Source organism: Hylobates moloch, unplaced genomic scaffold, assembly GCF_009828535.3.
Source record: "Hylobates moloch isolate HMO894 unplaced genomic scaffold, HMol_V3 SCAFFOLD_15, whole genome shotgun sequence".
In the NCBI taxonomy this organism is placed as follows: Eukaryota; Metazoa; Chordata; class Mammalia; order Primates; family Hylobatidae; genus Hylobates; species Hylobates moloch.
This window is the reverse complement of record NW_026652290.1, coordinates 53,503,733-53,522,854: the sequence shown is the minus strand read 5'-3', so window position 1 is coordinate 53,522,854 and position 19,122 is coordinate 53,503,733. Positions and strand designations below refer to the sequence as shown.

At 46.1% G+C, this 19,122-nt stretch overlaps 1 pseudogene; it reads left to right on the top strand.

Moving 5' to 3' along the window:
• Positions 1-557: 557 nt before the first annotated feature.
• LOC116484249 (uncharacterized) lies at positions 558-17,140 on the top strand (annotated as a pseudogene).
• Positions 17,141-19,122: the final 1,982 nt, after the last annotated feature.

The window sequence follows — 19,122 nt, the reverse complement described above, 5'->3', positions numbered from 1 at the left end:
AATGGGGCCCAGCTGGTTAGGCAAAAACAGGACCCGGTCCCCAGAGAAGCTCTTCAAGGTATCCAGGTCCATCTCAAGCACCTAAGAACTTTTGGAATTATTGTTCCTTGTCAGTCTCCATGGAACACTCCCCTCCTGCCTGTTCCCAAGCCACGGACCAAGGACTACCGGCCGGTACAGGATTTGCGCTTGCTTAATCAAGCTACACTGACTTTACATCCAACAGTACCTAACCCGTCCACATCGTTGGGGTTGCTGCCAGCTGAGGACAGCTGGTTCACCTGCTGGGACCTGAAAGACGCTTTCTTTCCTATCCGATTAGCCCCTGAGAGGCAGAAGCTGTTTGTCTTTCAGTGGGAAGATCCGGAGTCAGGTGTCACTACTCAGTACACTTGGACCAGACCAGGCTTCCCCAAGGGTTCAAGAACTCCCCCACCATCTTCGGGGAGGCGTTGGCTCGAGACCTCCAGAAGTTTCCCGCCAGAGACCTAGGCTGCGTTTTGCTCCAGTAGCTTGATGACCTTCTGCTGGGACACCCCATAGCAGTCAGGTGCGCCATGGGAACGGATGCCCTACACCGGCACCTGGAGGACTGTGGGTATAAGGTGTCCAAGAAAGAAGCTGAGATCTGCCGACAGCAGGTATGTTACTTGGGATTTACTATCTGACAGGGGTCGGAACGCAGCCTGGGATCAGAAAGAAAGCAGGTCATTTGCAATCTACTGGAGCCTAAGAGCAGAAGAAGGCAAGTGAGAGAATTCTTAGGAGCTGTGGGGTTTTGTAGGCTGTGGATCCCAAACTTTGCAGTATTAGCCAAGCCTTTGTATGAGGTCACAAAGGGGGCGGGGACTGGGAACCTTTGGAATGGGGATCCCAACAACAGCAAGCCTTTCATGAGTTAAAGGAAAAACTTATGTCAGCCCCAGCCCTGGGGCTACCTGATCTGACAAAGCCTTTTCCATTGTATGCATCAGAGAGAGAAAAGATGGCAGCTGGACTTTTAACCCAAACTGTGGGGCCCTGGCTGAGGCCGATGGCCTAGCTCTCTAAACAACTAGACAGGGTTTCTAAAGCATGGCCCCCCTGTTTGAGGGCCTTGGCAGCAACTGCCCTGCTAGTACAAGAAGCAAATAAGCTGACTCTTGGGCAAAACCTGAACATAAAGGCCCCCCATGCTGTGGTGACTTTAACGAATACTAACGGACATCATTGGCTAATGAATGCCAGATTCACCAAGTACCCAACTTTGCTCTGTGAAAATCCCCGTATAACCATTGAAGTTTGTAACACCCTACACCCCGCCACCTTGCTCCCGGTATCAGAGAGCGCTGTCGAGCCTGATTGTGTAGAAGTATTGGACTCAGTTGACTCTAGCAGACCTGACCTCCGGGACCAGCCTTGGGCATCAGTAGAATGGGAACTATACGTGGACGGGAGCAGCTTCTTCAACTCCCAAGGAGAGAGAGGTGCAGGGTATGCAGTGATGCAGTGGTAACCCTGGACACTGTTGTTGAAGCCAGATCGTTGCCCCAGGCCACTTCAGCCCAGAAAGCTGAACTTGTTGCTTTAATTCGGGCCTTAGAACTCAGTGAAGGTAAGACTGTAAACATTTACACTGATTCTCGGTATGCCTTTTTAGCCCTTCAAGTGCATGGAGCGTGATAGAAAGAAAAGGGCCTATTGAACTCTGGGAGAAAAGACAGAAAATATCAACAAGAAATCTCGCAATTATTAGAAGCAGTATGGAAACCCCACAAGGTGGCACTTATGCATTGCAGAAGACATCAGCGAGCTTCCACCTTGGTGGGTTTGGGGAATTCCCGCGCTGACTCAGAGGCTGGAAAAGCAGCATCTGCCCCCTTCCGGGCATCAGTCACAGCCCCTCTGCTCCCTCAAGCACCTGATCTTGGACCTACTTCTTCTAAAGAAGAAAAGGACTTTCTCCAGGTAGAGGGGAGGACAAGTGATGGAGGAAGGATGGATTCGGTTACCAGATGGGAGAGTAGCTGTGCCACAGCTGCTAGGAGCTGCAGTTGCACTGGCTGTGCATGAAACCACCCACCTAGGTCAGGAGTCACTGGAAAAGTTGTTAGGCCGGTATTTCTACCTCTCGCATTTGTCAGCCCTTGCCAAAACCGTGATGCAGCGGTGTGTTACCTGCCGACAGCATAATGCGAGGCAAGGTCCAGCCGTTCTGCCCGGCATACAAGCTTATGGAGCAGCCCCCATTGAAGATCTCCAGGTAGACTTCACAGAGATGCCAAAGTGTGGAGGTAACAAGTATTTACTAGTTCTTGGGTGTACCTAGTCTGAGTGGGTGGAGGCTTATCCAACACGAACTGAGAAAGCTCGTGAAGTAACCCGTCTGCTTCTTCGAGATCTTATTCCTAGATTTGAACTGCCCTTACGGATCGGCTCAGATAACGGGCCTGCGTTTGTGGCTGACTTGGTACAGAAGATGGCTTAGGTATTGGGGATCACATGGAAACTGCATGCCGCCTACGGCCTAAGAGTTCCAGAAAGGTGGAGCGGATGAATCGGACTATCAAAAATAGTATTATTGTCTTCCCCGCTGGATATTAAAAACAATACCACAAGGGGCGTCAAACCACCTGCCAAATTTGAGGGAATGTTATCCGCTCCACCCGCCCCCCGCCGGCCCCCGGATATTAGAGACAATAACACGGGGGTAATGTACACCCACTGCTTTATTGGGAGTAATATCATCCTCTCCCTTCTTGGATATTAGGAACAATATCACACTGTGCGTGTACGCCTGTCGCGAAATTCAATGGAATGTCATCCTGTGCCTCCCTGGATATGACGAACAATGTCACGGGGGATGTACAACTTCTGAGATATTGGGAGTGATATCATCCTCTCCCCTCTGGAAGTTAGGGACAATATCACAGGGGTAGTGTACACCCTCTGTGATGTTGGGACTAATATCATCCTCCCGCCTCCTGGATATTAAAACCGTATCACAAGGGGCGTGTACACACACTTCGATATTGGTATTCATACCATCCTCTCCCTCTTTGGATATTCGGTGCAATAGTTCAGGTGGGGTATACACCACCTGCAATATTGGAAGTAATATTATTTTCTGCCCCCCTTGATATTAGAAACAATATCACAGGGGGTGTCAACAGCCCCTGCGATATTTGGAGTAATATCATCGTCTCCCCTCATGAATATTAACAACAATATCGGGGGGGTGGGTGGGAGTACACTCCCTTTGATATTTGATATCATCCTCTTCCCCCCTGGATATTAGGAACAACATCAGGAAGGGATGTACAGACCCTGCGATATTTGCTGTCATATAATTGTCTCTCCCCTAGATATTAGGAAAAATGTAACTGGGGATGTGAACACCCCTGCGATATTGGGAGTAGTATCATCCTCTCCCCCGTTGCATATTAGGAACAGTATCACGGGTGGGGTGTACTGTCTCTGCAATATTGGGAGTGAAATTATCCTCTCTTCCCCTGGATATTAGGAAGGGTATCAGAAGGGGAGGGTGTACATTCCCTGCGATATTCAATGTAATCTTATCCTCTCCCTCCCAGGGTATTAAGAACAATATTACAGGAGGGGTGCATACCCCCTGCGATATTGAGAGTCATATCATCCTCTTTTGCTCTAGATATTAGGAACAATATCACAGGGTTGTGTACACCCCCTGGGATATTGGGAGTCATATCATCCTCTTTCCCTGTGGATATTAGGAAGAGTATCACAGGGCTGTGTACACCCCCTGCGGTATTGGGCGTCATATCATCCTCTCTCCCTCTGGATATTAGGAAGAGTTTCACAGGGGTGTGTACACCCCCTGCGATATTGGAAGTAATATCATCCTCTCCACCCAGGAAATTACTAACAAGGTCACGGGGGGTGTACTACCCCTGCCATATTGGGAGTAATGTCGTCCTCCCCAAACCTGGATGTTAGCAGCAAGATCACAGAGTGGGTGTACACACCCTTCGATATTGGAAGTAATATGATTCTCTCCCCACCTGGATATTCGGAAAAATATCACAGCGCGGGTACACATTTCCTACGCCGTTGGGAGTAATATCATTCTTTTCCTTTCTGGATATTAGGAACAATATCACGGGGGTGGTGTACATTTACTTCGATATTGGGAGTAATATCATCCTCTCCCCGTTGGGACATTAGGAACAATATCCCAGGGTGGTGTCCACCCTCCGCGATATTGAAAGTAATATCATCTTCTATTTCCCTGGTTATTAGACACAATATCACAAAAAGGTGTACAACCCCTGTGATATTGGGAGTAATATCATACTTTCCTTCTCTGGATATTAGAAAACAATATTCATCAGGGCTGAATACCCCCTGCGATAATGGGAGTAATATTTTTTCTTTCACAGGCCATTAGAACAATATCACAGGGGGTGTTTACACACCCTGCGATATTGGAGGTAATATCATCCTCTGCCCCCCAGAATATTACCAACGATATCAAACAGGGGTGGTGTATACCCCCTGTGATACTGGGAGTAATATCATCCTCTCCACCTCCGGGTATTAGGAACAATATCCCGGCGGGGGGTGGTGCACCCCCAGTGATATTGGGAATAATGTCATCCTCTCCTTCCCTGGATATTAGGAACAATATCACGGGGGTGTACACCTGCTGTGATATTGGAAGCAAATCATCCTCTCCCCCGCTGGATATTAGAAAAAATAATCACACAGAGTGTACACCCACTGTGATATCAGGAAGAATATTACAGGGTGTACACCCACTCTGACTTTAGGAGAAATAGCTCCCTAAAATGTCACAAATAATATCACAGGGTATACAGTAATATCTCCCTAGGATATGACAAATACTATCACAGGGTGTACCCCCACTGTGATAACAGGAGTAATACATCCCAAGGATATTACCAATAATATCACAAGGCTGTACACCCACTATGACATAGGGAGTGATATCTCCCTAGGATATTATGAATACCATCACAGAATGTACACCCATGGTGTGCACCCATGGTGATATTAGGAGTAATATCTACCAGGACATAACCAATAACAGCACAGGGTGTACATACATGATGTCCACCCACAGTGATGTTATGAGAACTATCTCCCTAGGATAATACGAATAACATCACAGAGTGTACACACATGGTATACATACACTGTGGCACTAGGAATAATAACTTTCTGAAATATTACGAATAGCATCACAGAATAGAAACATACGCCCACTGTAACATTAGGCATAATTTCTCCCTAGGATATCACGAGTAACATCTCAGGGTGTACACACATGGTGTACACCCACTGTGACATTACGGGTAATATCCCCCTAGAAGATATTACCAATAACATCACAGGGCGTTCACCCATGGTGTACACGCACTGTAATATTAGGAGTAATATCTCCCTAGGATATTATGAATAATATCACAAGGTGTACAGAAACTGTGATATTAGAGGTAATATCTCTCTAGGATATTCTGAATAATATCACAGGGTGTACACCCACTGTGATATCGGGAGCAATAGCTCTCCAGGATGCTATGAATAATATCACAGAGTGTACACCCACTGTGATATTAGGAGAAATATCTCTCTGGGATATTACGAATTGTATCACAGAGTGTACACACATGGTGTACACCCACTTTGATATTAGGAGTAATATCTTCCTAGGACATTACAAATAGTATCACAGAGTGTACACCCACTGTAATATTAGGAGTCGTATCTCCCCAGGTTATTACAAATAATATCACAGGGTGTACACCCACTGTGATATTAGGAGTAATATCTACCCAGTATATAACAAATAACATCACAGGGTGTACACCCACTTTGATATTAGCTGTAATATTTTTCTAAGTTGTTACAAATATTATCACAACTAAGGGTGTACAAACATGGTGTACACTCACTGTGATAGCAGGAGTCGTATCTCTGTAATACATTATGAATAATATCACAGGGTGTACACCCACTGTATTATTAGGAGTAATCTCTCTGTAGGATATTACAATTAATATCACAGGGTGTACACCCACTGTGATATTAGGAGCAATATCTTTCTAGGATATTACAAATAATATCACAGGGTGTTCGCCCACTCTGATGTCAGGAGCAATATCTCCCTAGGATATCAAAACTAATATCACAGGGCGTACAATCTCTGTCTTCCAGGTTCTAAAGGATTCTCCTGCTTCAGCCTCCCGAGTAGCTAGGGTTACCCGCCACCACGCCTGGCTAATTGTTTTTTTTGTCTTCACTAGAGACGGGGTTTCACCATGTTGGCCAGGCTGCTCTGGAACTCCTGACCTCAAGTGATCCATCAGCCTCGGCCTCCCAAAGTGCTGGGATTACAGGTGTGAGCCATCGCGCTCGGCCAAGAGTTAGATATTCAATTAATTTGGAGACACAGCTCCCACATTTGAGTGTACGTGTACTTTTATGAAGAAATGATGTCAGAAAACCTAAGGACGGCAATAAATAAGAAAAGCAACTAGCATGCTAAAAGGTCTTCCGATTAAGAACTATAAGGTTCGATTTCGTTTTTAGATTAATGTGGTCCTAGCTCATGTGTCGTCCTTTCAAATATTCTACATCAAAGGAATATGTAGCATGGTGTCAGAATAAAATAAAGGGCATTTCACTGCTTCTTAATTTCTTTCCATTAGACTGAGATCTTTTTCTTAAAGAGAGAACATTTTTATTGCATGCTATTGTTTCTGAAAAGAGTAGGCCGTATTTTACTGAGATCACGGATTTCTTATATATTACGTTTTGGTCTTCTAACATTCTTCAGTAGATTTTCTCTAAAGTAGTATGTACAGAAAGAGTTGAAAAGCAAAAAAGCAAATCATGTAATAATTCTGAGATTTTTGGGTTTGTCACACCTGAGAAATATTGCTGACGGTGTATGGTCCTCAAGTGTGAAAATTTCCTTGTGAATTGCTTGCATCCAAAATATACACACAGCATTAAGGGCTGGTTTTTATCTTTTATTTTCCCAGTCTTCTTTTCTTCTCAAGGTGTCCAAGTCACACAGAGCCACGGAATCTCACAGGTGTCTTAGAATTCCTCCTCCTGGGACTCTCAGAGGATCCAGAACTGCAGCCCGTCCTGCCTGGGCTGTCCCTGTCCATACCTGGTCATGGTGCTGAGGAACCTGCTCATTATCCTGGCTTTCAGCTCTGACTCCCACCTCCACACCCCAATGTGCTTCTTCCTCTCCAACCTGTCCTGGGCTGACATCGCTTTCACCTCGGCCACGGTTCCCAAGATGATTGTGAACATGCAGTCGCATAGCAGAGTCATCTCTTATGCGGGCTGCCTGACACAGATGTCTTTGTCCTTTTTGCATGTATAGGAGACATGCTCCTGACTGTGATGGCCTATGACCGATGTGGCCATCTGTCACCCCCTGCACTACCCAGTCATCATGAATCCTCACCTCGGTGTCTTCTTCGTTTCGGTGTCCTTTTTCCTTAGCCTGTTGGATTCCCAGCTGCACAGTTAGATTGTGTTACAATTCACCTTCTTCAAGAATGTGGAAATCTCCAATTTTGTCTGTGACCCATCATAACTTCTCAACCTTGCCTGTTCTGACAGCATCATCAATAGCATATTCGTATATTTAGATAGTACTATGTTTGGTTTTCTTCCCATTTCAGGGATCCTTTTGTCTTACTCTAACACTGTCCCCTCCATTCTAAGAATTTCATCGTCAGATGGGAAGTCTAAAGCCTTCTCCACCTGTGGCTCTCACCTGGCAGTTGTTTGCTTATTTTATGGTACAGGCATTGGCGTGTACCTGACTTCAGCTGGGTCACCACCCCCCAGGAGTGGTGTGGTGGCGTCAGTGATGTACGCTGTGTTCACCCCCATGCTGAACCCTCTCATCTACTGCCTGAGAAACAAGGACATTCAAAGTGCCCTGTGGAGGCTGCGCAGCAGAACAGTCGAATCTCAGGATCTGTTCCATCCTTCTTCTTGTGTGGGTAAGAAAGGGCAACCACGTTAAATCTCTACATCTGCAAATCCTGCGCCTTAGTCACATTATTGTTGTTGCTTGATGGCTTTTATTCCTTTCCACATTTCCTATGTGAATATTGCTTTCTTCGTTATGCCTTTAACTGGAATGGGTGAGTATTCTGGGATCCTTTGTTTAGCATAAACCTCATGACTGAATCCTCTATACCTAGGCGGCCTCCTTTAGTTTCTGACCAGTAACCCTGTCATCCAGGTGGAATCACAACCATCTTTTTATATACAGGAAGTCCTCACTTCATTTTGGAATTCCCTGAACATCGACTTTATGGAAACAACGTACAGCAGGTCCTCCAACACCATTGTTGTGTTCAAAGTTGTTATGATGTTGATGAGGAATAAGTGGTTTCACTATACATAATTTTGCTTAAAGGTGAAGTTTCCAAGAGACTTTCAAAAATGATAAGTGAGGACATACTGTACATCAAATTCATATCCTCTTCCAGAGTTCATGTGGAATTTCTCTATAAACTGCTTCTAGAGAATCTATTTAGGCAGGTTATGTTTAGAGATCCATGTCACCAGTCCTCAAGCTTGTCTTTGAATCAAATCACCTGGGGAGCTTACAAATGATGAGGCCTGGGTCTCATTACGTGAGATTCTGATTTACTTGCACCTGTGTAGGTATGTGGATTTTTTTTTTTTTTTAAGCACCACAGGTGATTCCAATGATGAAGTTTTCAGAGGTATCAAGCTCCAATAAGTAAGAAGTTAATTGTAATATGATTTCTTCAAATATTATCTTCAAATGCATTGCCCTTTAACACCATACAGATTTTTATTATGCTGTTTTTTCTTACCATTTAGCATTTTATTTTTTATTTTTTTGAGTCAGAGTTTCACTCTTGTTGCCCAGGCTGGAGTGCAATGGCACGATCTCGGCTCACTGCAACCTCTGCCTCCCACATTCAAGCGATTCTCCTGTCTTAGCCTTCTGAGTAGCTGGGATTACAGACATGCGCTACCACGCCCGGCTATTTTTTTTTTTTTTTTTTTTTTTTTTGTAGAGACAGTATTTCTGCATATTGGTCAGGCTGGTCTTGAACTCCCAACCTCAGGTGATCCGCCCACTTCGGCCTCCCAAAGTGCTGGGATTACAGGCATGAGCAACCGCGCCCAGCCACCACTTAGCATTTTCATTTTACATTTGTTGAAGTTATGGATTTATACACACATTGATTGCTGCTTTATGATACACTTGCATATACATAAAATGGGAAATAGAATAAAATGGGCACAGTATCCCTAAAGTTTCACATTCTGAGACATTTGAAAAATATTTGCTTTTTCAAAATGTGTTTCAATTAAGAAACTGTGGTATACACACACAGTGAAGTATTATTCAGCCTCAAAAGCAGTAAAATTCTCTCCACTGCAGAAAAAATGGATGAGATTGCAGGTCTGTATATTAAGTGAAATAAGCTAGGCACAGAATGAGAAATATTACATGTCCTCACTTATGTGTAGGAAGAAAAAAGAAAATCTTGGCCAGGTGTGGTGGCTCTGGCCTGTAATCCCAGCACTTTGGGAGGCCGAGTCGCACGGATCACTTGAGGCCAGGCTAAAACACAAAAAATTAGCCGGGCGTGGTGACGGGTGCCTGTAGTCTCAGCTACTCAGAAGGCTGAGGCCCAAGAAGCACTTGAACTTGGGACGCGGAGGTTGCAGTGAGCCCAGATTGTGCCTGTATGCTCCAACCTGGGCAACAGAAAGAGACTGCCATCAGAAGAACACCCCTCCAGGTCAATCCTTGCTCCCTCTCAGGGCTTCTCTTAAACTGCACAGCCCTAACTGGGGCAGGGTTCTGAAGGGTGGGGAGAGGAGGCCCGCTCCCTGGAATACACAATCGATCCTTGCAGGTATCCACCGTCAGGTCTCTGAGCTTGATGCTGTCATGTCCCTTGACACTGCTTCTGGGGCTTTTTGGTGGACGGCTTTTGGGGTGGAAGTGGCAGCCCCAGCTTACCAGCCATCATGCTCATGTCTGGGATCTCAGTCCTCTGGGGAAGGTGAGGTGGCTTTTCCTCAGCCAAGACTGGGATCCTCAGTGGGTGCTGGTTCATCTGACTTTCCTCCCAATGGGGTTTGAGGGTGGAGACGGGGACAGTGCCTGGGCCACAAGAAAGCAGAAGACCTGGCTTCCTGTGGAAGGTGCCCATTCCACTCCCACTTTTCATGCCTCCAGAGCCCAACTTGTACTTCACAGTTTTACCAGGGCCCAAATCTCCTCCTAATTTGGGACTAGAACACCTCTCACTCTCCAAGCCATCCTCCAATCCTGCCTTTTCCACTGCTTCTCTTGCCTGCTTTTGCACACTATGACTACATCCTTGCCCCACCTGCCCCAGTCAGGGGACTGCAGAGCTGAGGGCGGATCTTGGGTAAGGCCCGCCTCTCCTGCCTTTCTTCTCCTAATGCTCCAGCTAGGGGTTCATGACTGCAAAAAAAACCCATTGTGTCAACAACTGCAATGGCCTCCCTTGATATAGTCCATCATGTAGACAGAGGCAGGATGCTGGGGAGGGCCCATGAGAGACCCTGGGTGACACCTCCTGGCCCTGGTCTGGCCCCAGCCTGAGTCTGGAGAACTGAAAGCCACCTGGCTTGTTTTCCACAGGGGCCAGAAAAGGCTGGAGCAGCCGAAGTCTTTCGGAAACAGTATCTGGGGGATATTCAGGGCTGCCTCAGAAAAGAAGGTAAGGGAAAGAAAGAGTGGAGGGCTGCCAGCCCCACTCTTCCACGCTGCCAGGCCTCAGCTTGGTGCATCTTTCTGAGGCCTTCAGAAGTGATGAGCGGCTCCAGGGCATGGACCCCCAGCTGCTGCTGGTCCCAACCTGAGGGAAACAAAGCCCAGGCCTAGGGCTTTGGTATGAGGCATGTGGGGAGTTGAAATTTTGTGGCCTTTGAATAGGATCCAGTATTAATCCAGTAATAATCCAGCCAGTGGATTATTAAAGAAAAAAAATCGAACAAGAATAGAAATTACACTTCTAGCTGATTTATCCTTAAAACCTGGCTGTGGGATTATTGAGCTGATACAGGGATTCCAGGGCCATAAAGTGGGTGGCAGCCTGTAGATCTATGTTTACTTCCAGAGTTTTGCAAACAGGATAGAAGAGAAAACTTGTGGTGTGTGTAGCAGGGAAAATGTATTAGGGACTCAATACCACTTGAGAGACCAGACTATATCTGTGCAAATAACCTTGTTTCTTTAGCCATTAAACAGGATAAAACAAGTTTCTCTCCTTTGGGGCTTTCTGAGCCTCAATGTACTGATGGGCAGTACATTGTGTCTCTCCAGGGTAAGGGTGGGACAGGTGGATTTGGGAAGATTCAGTGTTCCCAAGGACCATAAGAATCCTGTGTTCTGGCCGGGCGCGGTGGCTCAAGCCTGTAATCCCAGCACTTTGGGAGGCTGAGGCGGGTGGATCACGAGGTCAGGAGATCGAGACCATCCTGGCTAACACGGTGAAACCCTGTCTCTACTAAAAATACAAAAAAATTAGCCGGGCGTGGTGTGGGCGCCTGTAGTCCCAGCTACTCCGGAGGCTGAGGCAGGAGAATGGCGTGAACCCGGGAGGCGGAGCTTGCAGTGAGCTGAGATGGTGCCACTGCACTCCAGCCTGGGCGACAGAGCGAGACTCCGTCTCAAAAAAAAAAAAAAAAAAAAAAAGGAATCCTGTGTTCTGGAGATACCCATTAATATCTCTTGAGGAAATACTGGGAAACACTGCCAAACTGATCTATGGATCAGTTTAATCCATTTTATTAATAGCTCATTTTATTATTTGCAGTAACATATAAATCCTGCCCTAAGTTATTGGAAGACAATTTTATAAAACTGAAAACTAAACACTTCCCCTCCTAAAAACACTCAAGTCGTATTTCCGATAGCATGGATCACTGGGGTCGCTGCCTCAGACTTGCTCTGGGCCCTCTCTCTGGAAGAGATTTCTTCACAGAGTGACCAACTCCTCCCATTTTAAAAATGGGAGTCCTATGTCCCAAGAGCCCTCCTCAGTTCTGAGCAAACCAGACTATTGGGCTCACTTTCCTCTAGCAGGTACTGGAAGAGCCAGGACTGGCTGCAGTCAGCCCCAGGAACTCTCTGAGACCTACAGGTCATGATGCAAGGGGACTGGTATCACTGATTAAGCTACTGGCAGGCCCGTCCTCTTTCTTCTGTCCAGTCTCTTGCCTGCAGGTCACTGTCCCTGGGCAGGTGAAGGGAAGGAAAGCTGCCTGGCCCTGCCCACCACCCACAAGCACCCAAGCATGACACTCTGAGTTCCAGCTCTGACCCCGTCTCCTGCACAAACCCCTCCTCCGCCCCACCCTTGCTTCACTCCAAGTGCCCTTCCTGCTCCTCTCTATGCATTCATTTCTCACCAGTCTTTTAAGACTACTGCCTCCAGGAAGCCTTCCTGACTGCTCCAGTCCATTCTAACCTCTTTCTTTTCTAGCCTCCCAATGCTCCCAGCTGATTTACTCTCCCAGCCCCCCTTTCTCACTTTCTAGCTTCAGAGAGTGTCAGAGAGGGAGTCATGCCTGTAAACCCAGGATTTTCGGAGGCTGAGGCAGGAAGATTGCTTGAGGCAAGAGTTCAAGACCAGCCTGGGCAACATAGGGAAACTTTGTTATCTATAAAAAATTAGCCAGATGTGGTGACGTGCACCTGGAGTCCTAGCTACTGGGGAGGCTGAAGTGGGAGGATCACTTGAGTCCAGGAGTTCGAGTCTGCAGTGTGCCATGATCACACGACTGCACTCTAGCCTGGGCAACAGGGGAGGAGGCATCCTTAGAAGCGTCCTGAGAGAATCAAGTTAGATGGGAGCAGGCTTTCGCTCATGTACACATGTAACTGTGACGGATGGAACTGCTAAGTTGGAGAGGGGTTGAGAACCCTCAGGATTCTGGGAGGAGGCACTCTGGCTGGAAGTAGAGTCTTCTGGGAACCTGGTAGGGAGTGACAAAGCCAGTGGAGACAGTTGCCTGGAGAAAGTCTCACAGCCTCTGCTTTCTTCCTTCCCCCAATAACCCTTTCCTCCACCGTCCAGGGACTGTCCCTTGTCTCAGGAAGAGCTCTCCCAGAAGCTCTCACTCAGCCCCAGGCTTGGGCTGCTTCCCAGATGCCCAAAGGCAGATGGGGAAGGCGGGTTTCAGCCAGGCTCAGCTCCAGGAGCTGAAAAGAAAGCTCCAGAAGTGGCTCTGTCTTGCATTCTTCCTTAGGCTCAAGGATTCACAGATAAGGAGCCATGACTTTATAACCTTTATGTAGAGTACATAGAGATTTGTATGTATGACTGTGTCACTAAAAAAGGCACTACATCCATTCCGTGGAATTCTAATCAGCAATGAAAAGGAATGACTGCTGAGACGGGCAACAAAACTTGGGTAAATCTCCAGAGAACTAAGATGGGTAAAAAAAGGTTACATACTCTATGATTCCATTTATAATTTTTAAATTCATTTTTATTTTAAAATTATACAGGGAGATGGGGAGATCGCTATGTTGCCTAGGCTGATCTTGAACTCCTGGCCTCAAGTGATCATCCTACTTCCCAAAGTGCTGGGATCGCAGGCATGAGCCACTGTGCCCGGCCCAATTCTATTTATATAACATTCCTGAAATGACTAAAATTTGGAAATGGGGAGCAAATTAGTTGCTGCCAGGGTTCAGGGCAGAAAGGGAGTGTGAGTATAAAAGGAGGAGAACTGGAGGAATACTGCTGGAGATGGATTCCAGCTCGGTATCTCAACTGCGGTGGTGGATACGTGAACCTACACGTGTGATAAAACTAGAACTAAACACACACGTATTTATAAAAATGGATACAACAGGCTGGGCGTGATGGCTCACACCTGTAATCCCAGCACTTTGGGAGGCCGAGGCGGGCAGATCACCTGAGGTCAGGAGTTCAAGACCAGCCTGGCCAACATGGTGAAACCCCGTCTCTGCTAAAACTACAAAAATTAGCCAGGCGTGGTAGCACGTGCCTGTAATCCCACCTACTCGGGGGGCTGAGGCAGGAGAATCGCTTGAACCCAGGAGGCGGAGGTTGCAGTGAGCCGAGATGGCCCCACTGCACTCCAACCTGGGCGACAAGAGTGAAACTCCATCTCAACAAACAAAAACAAAAAATGGGTATGATAAAAAATGGAGAAATCTGAAAGATTGATGGACTGTATCTGTTAATATCTGAGCAGTGATATTGTAGTTGTGAAAGATGTTACCACTGGGGGAAACTGAGATCTCTTTGTAGTATTTCTTTCAACTGTATGTGAATCTAAAATTATCTCAAAAATTGTAATTTTTTTTTTCAAAAAATAAATACAACCAGATGCAGTGGCTCATCCCTGTAATCCTAGCACTTTGGGAGGCTGAGGCAGGAGGATCACTTGAGGCTAGAAGTTCAAGATCAACCTGGGTAACAATGCGAGACCTCATCTCTACAAAAAAATTTTAAAAATTAGCCTGCCATGCTGGTGCATGCTTCTAGTCCCAGCTCTTTTGGAGCTGAGGCAAGAGTATTACTTGAGCCCAGGAGCTGGAGGCTACAGTGAGCTATGATTATACCACTGCACTCCAGCCTGGGAGATAGAATGAGACCCTATCTCTTAAAAAAATACAATTTTATAAAAGGGGGAACTATGGGTTCCGCACATTTGCTAATGGGCAAGGCAGAAGCCTGGAAGAGATCACCCTCCCTCTATCCCTTGCCCACCGTTTCCTTGCAGCAACTTCATAGGACCTCTTCCACAGGAGGTCTGTTCTGGAAAAATCCACCCCACTGCTGTAGTTCTTTGCCTCTTTCTTCTGGGACACACAATGTTGGTAGCTCAGTACCAGAGCTCCATCTAGAAGTCAGATAACTAAATCCTGATAAAGGAACCAGACAGGCTCGGGAGGGGAGGTCTGTGAAACTTATTCCACTGGTTTTACATGGCACAGAATTCATATTGGTTCAACCTCACAGCCCTCTCTCCACGTACACTTATTTTTGGGTTTCCTGCTATACCATAGCATAGGAGACGTCACAGTTGGTACAGGGCCCAATGATGGAATGGGGGATTCTGATTATTCAAGCACCAATGTCCTAATCCATCATGACCAAAAGCATGTACTAGTGCACATCATTCACAGGGTGTTGTGGCAATCTGGTCCCTAACCTCTGAGCATTTCTGCCGCTATAAAATGGACATACACTTTATCTTACAGAGTGTTGTATAGTTAGGCACTATGAAAGACATATAAACATCCCTGACACCTGACAAGGAGACACATTCCCAAAATGGCAGTATAGACTGGGCAACTGGAGGGCTCATGGTGCCTTGGGAATCTTAGGAGATGTCAGGAGACAAAATGCCCCAGTGGGAAAACTGTGCATCTCAGCGGAGGCTAGTGGATGCCTGTCCTCAGTGCTGCTGCAGTGCTGTTTAACCCTGGCTGTCACGTGTCACCCTGCTGAGCCAAGAGGAGGAGGACAAGTGTTGGACCTAAGTTGAAACCCGAAATGACTGAGTTCACCTGTAAGAGATTAAGTAGATTAAGCTTTTCTGCTTTTAGGGAACAGTGGAGGATTGAGTCAGAAATCAAGTTTAGTTGTAGAAAAAGTTATCTTTTTGTACCACTGAGTTTGCAGTCTGTAAAACACTGGAGCCGCTACACAGATACACACTTCCGTATACAGTGTGTGCTTATACACTGATATACACAGACCATGGGCATTCTCACAGGCATATACCCAGTGGTGCGCTGGTAAGTGTTAACAGCCAGCTTTCTGGAAAACAACAATAACAACAACCTGAGCTGTAGCAATTACTGATTTCTATGGTGTAAATACTCCCACCACGGTGATTTCAAGCTACCAACATAATTACACCTCATGGAAGATGGAGAGTTGTACATAAAACTGGGTCTTTGTGAGCTGTGTGAGCTGGCTCCAGCATAAGTTACAGGTGCACATTTATGCATCTGCCTAAAGGTGCCTAAATATGCAGGCTTGCTTAGGTTTCTTCAAGAACTGAAACGTTAACTTGAAATCTGTAGACACATTAGTATAGAAAAGTATGTGAGGACATCGTCTCAACTATATGCATCTGTAGACACATTCAGTCACTTAGAAACAAAGAGAAGTTCAAATATATAAAAAAAAAACACACCTATGCATAGATTGATACAGGCCAGGACATGCATATAAACTCACACAGACACCCACATGCTCAGAAAAGAAGAGGGAGTAAACTAACCGGATTTGCTCGGGTTGCTGCCCTGGCCTGAGGCCCCACATCCCACAGAACAACTTAAGATCAAGGCAGATAAGGTCCCTCTTTTCTTTCAGTTCCCTTACATGGCTGAAGAGACTTGAAGGACAGAACGGTTTGGCCAGCTGTCTACGGCTGCCTCTGTGCTCTGGAGACCCCATGCACCCCTCGTCCCTTCTGGGTTGGGCCTGGCAGTCCCGTAGGCCGTCTTCCCCTTGCTTTGCAGATGCCAGCCCCAGAGTCCCACCTCCACCCTTGGTAAGGAATCTCCTCACCCCTGCCTCTTTCATTGTGGGAAAGTGAACTCCAGCCTCTCTCTCCTTCCTCATCCCAGATCAACAGATGTTAGGGTGACCCCCTCCTGGCTCCCTCCCTGTGACTCCTGCTCTGCCCCCCACCTCCACCTCCACCACTTGCTTGTTCATCTCTCACCTGGGCCAATGTCCAGCCTTCTAAGTGTTTCCCTTCTCCAAACTCTCCCTTCCCATTTGTCACCCTATAAGTAACCTGCCAGATTATTTTAAAGCACAGTGCTGAGGTCACACATGTACTGGCAACTTCTAATGCAAGACCAACTAGGGCTAGATCTCTTTGAGGCCCCTGACCACATGTCCAACTCCTCCTCCCTCAGTTCACAATTTCACTTCTCCTTATTTTCTCTTTCTCTTCCTGATCTGTTCTGTAAATTTAGTTTCTGCTGTGGAATTTGCTTGCTCCCTTCTTTAGTTCAAATCGGGCATTTGCTACCCCTCATGTCTGTGACACCGTGTTTATAGTTTATAAACCACTCTCAAAGCTATCTGTGGAGTACTGAGGTTAGCCCTGGACATACTGTGGTGAGTAAAAACAGATGTGGCTGTGTTTCATGAATAAAGTCAACAAAATCTGTTGAGGACCCTGACCAAAAGTCACCCATCCCAAAATCCTAAGTGGATTTGTGAGGAAAGATATTTTCCCATTGTCTCTCTTACCACTCTTCCCCCCGACTCCCAAACTATGGCCTCCCTGGGGTCATAGGAACAAAGTACAGAAGACAGAGAAGACTGTGGCTTGCAGATTCTTAAAGAACTTTATTAACCTTGTGAGCATCATAGAAGCAGCTACTGGGATGTTGCAGGCCCAGGGCAAGCTGGTATTGCAACATCTTGAATTTCCTTCCCTTTATATTAACTACCCACACATAATAAGCCACATCTATTACTTGTGTGAGCCTAGGCTTTTTACTTTTATTTTAGAGCCTCTCGTTTCCTCATTTGTAATATGTGATTAGAAATCTGTCATTCTCGGCCTGCCGCGGTGGCTCACCGCTATAATCCCAGCACTTTGGGAGGCCAAGGCAGGTGGATCACTTGAGGTCAGGAGTTCGAGACCAGCCTGGCCAACATGGTAAAACCCTGTCTCTACTAAAAATACAAAAATTAGCTGGGCATGGTGGCGCACGCCTGTGGTCCCAGTTACTTGGGAGGCTGAGGCAGGAGAATCACTTGAACCAAGGAGGCATAGGTTGCGGTGAGCCGAGATCGCACCATTGCACTCCAGCCTGGGCCACAGAGTGAAACTCTGTCTCAAAAAAAAAAAAAAAAATCTGTCATTCTCATAAGGTTTTCAGGATGATCAAACAAGATAAAAGTACATAAAAGAGCTCTACAGAATTATCATGTACAAGGCCGGGCACAGTGGCTCACGCCTGTAATCCCAGCACTTTGGGAGGCCAAGGTAGGTGGATCACAAGGTCAGGAGATCGAGACCATCCTGGCTAACACGGTGAAACCCCGTCTCTACTAAAAATACAAAAAATTAGCCGGGCGTGGTGGTGGGCGCCTGTAGTCCCAGCTGCTGGGGAGGCTGAGGCAAGGGCGGACTTGCATGAATTGATCGACCTCATCTAGCCCGGACAGAGCAAATCCATTTCAAAAAAAAAAAAAAAAAATTACAATGTACAACAAGTATTTTTTTATTCAATCTTTTTTTTTTCGAGTCTTCACTCTTTGTGGCACAATCTCGGCTCACCACAACCTCTGCCTCCTGGGTTCAAGTGATTCTCCTGCCTCAGCCTCTCAAGTGGCTGGGATTACAGGCACCTGTCACCACGCCCAGCTAATTTTTGTATTTTTAGTAGAGACAGGGTCTCACCACGTTGGCCAGGCTGGTCTTGAACTCCTGGTCTTGGGTGATCCACCCGCCTAGGCCTCCCAAAGTGCTGGGATTACAGGCATAAGCCACTGCACCCGGCTACTTTCTTCTTTAAATCAATTATATGGCCATTATTTATTTCATAAATAGGCACTCCGTGACTTTGAAATATTATGGTCCAGATAGAGACAACAGGGCTGTACAACAGAAATATGTAGGTCAAAATTTTAAATATTCTAGTAGCAACACTAAAAAATATAATAGATTGGCAAAATTAATTTTAGTAATCTATAATCTTGATCTACTATATCCGGAATGTTATCATTTCAACATGTGATTCATATAATAGTGACTAATGAGGTATCTTACACTCTTTTTTTGTACTAAGTCTTTGAAATCCTGTGTGTATTCTACATTGACAGGACATCTCATTTTGGACTAACCACATTTCAAGTGCCTCAGGATTCACATACGGATACTGTGTAGGACAGCACACACTAATTGGTAATGCAAATACAAGTTAGTTAAGATCTCTGAGGTACTTTATGGTTTCCAAAAGTCTTTTGGCATTTAAATCTTGCGTCAGCCCCAACAGGTGGATGTTTATCATTTCCATTTTGTAGAGGAGAGGCTGCAGCAATTACCTGTAGGTCACCCAAGCTC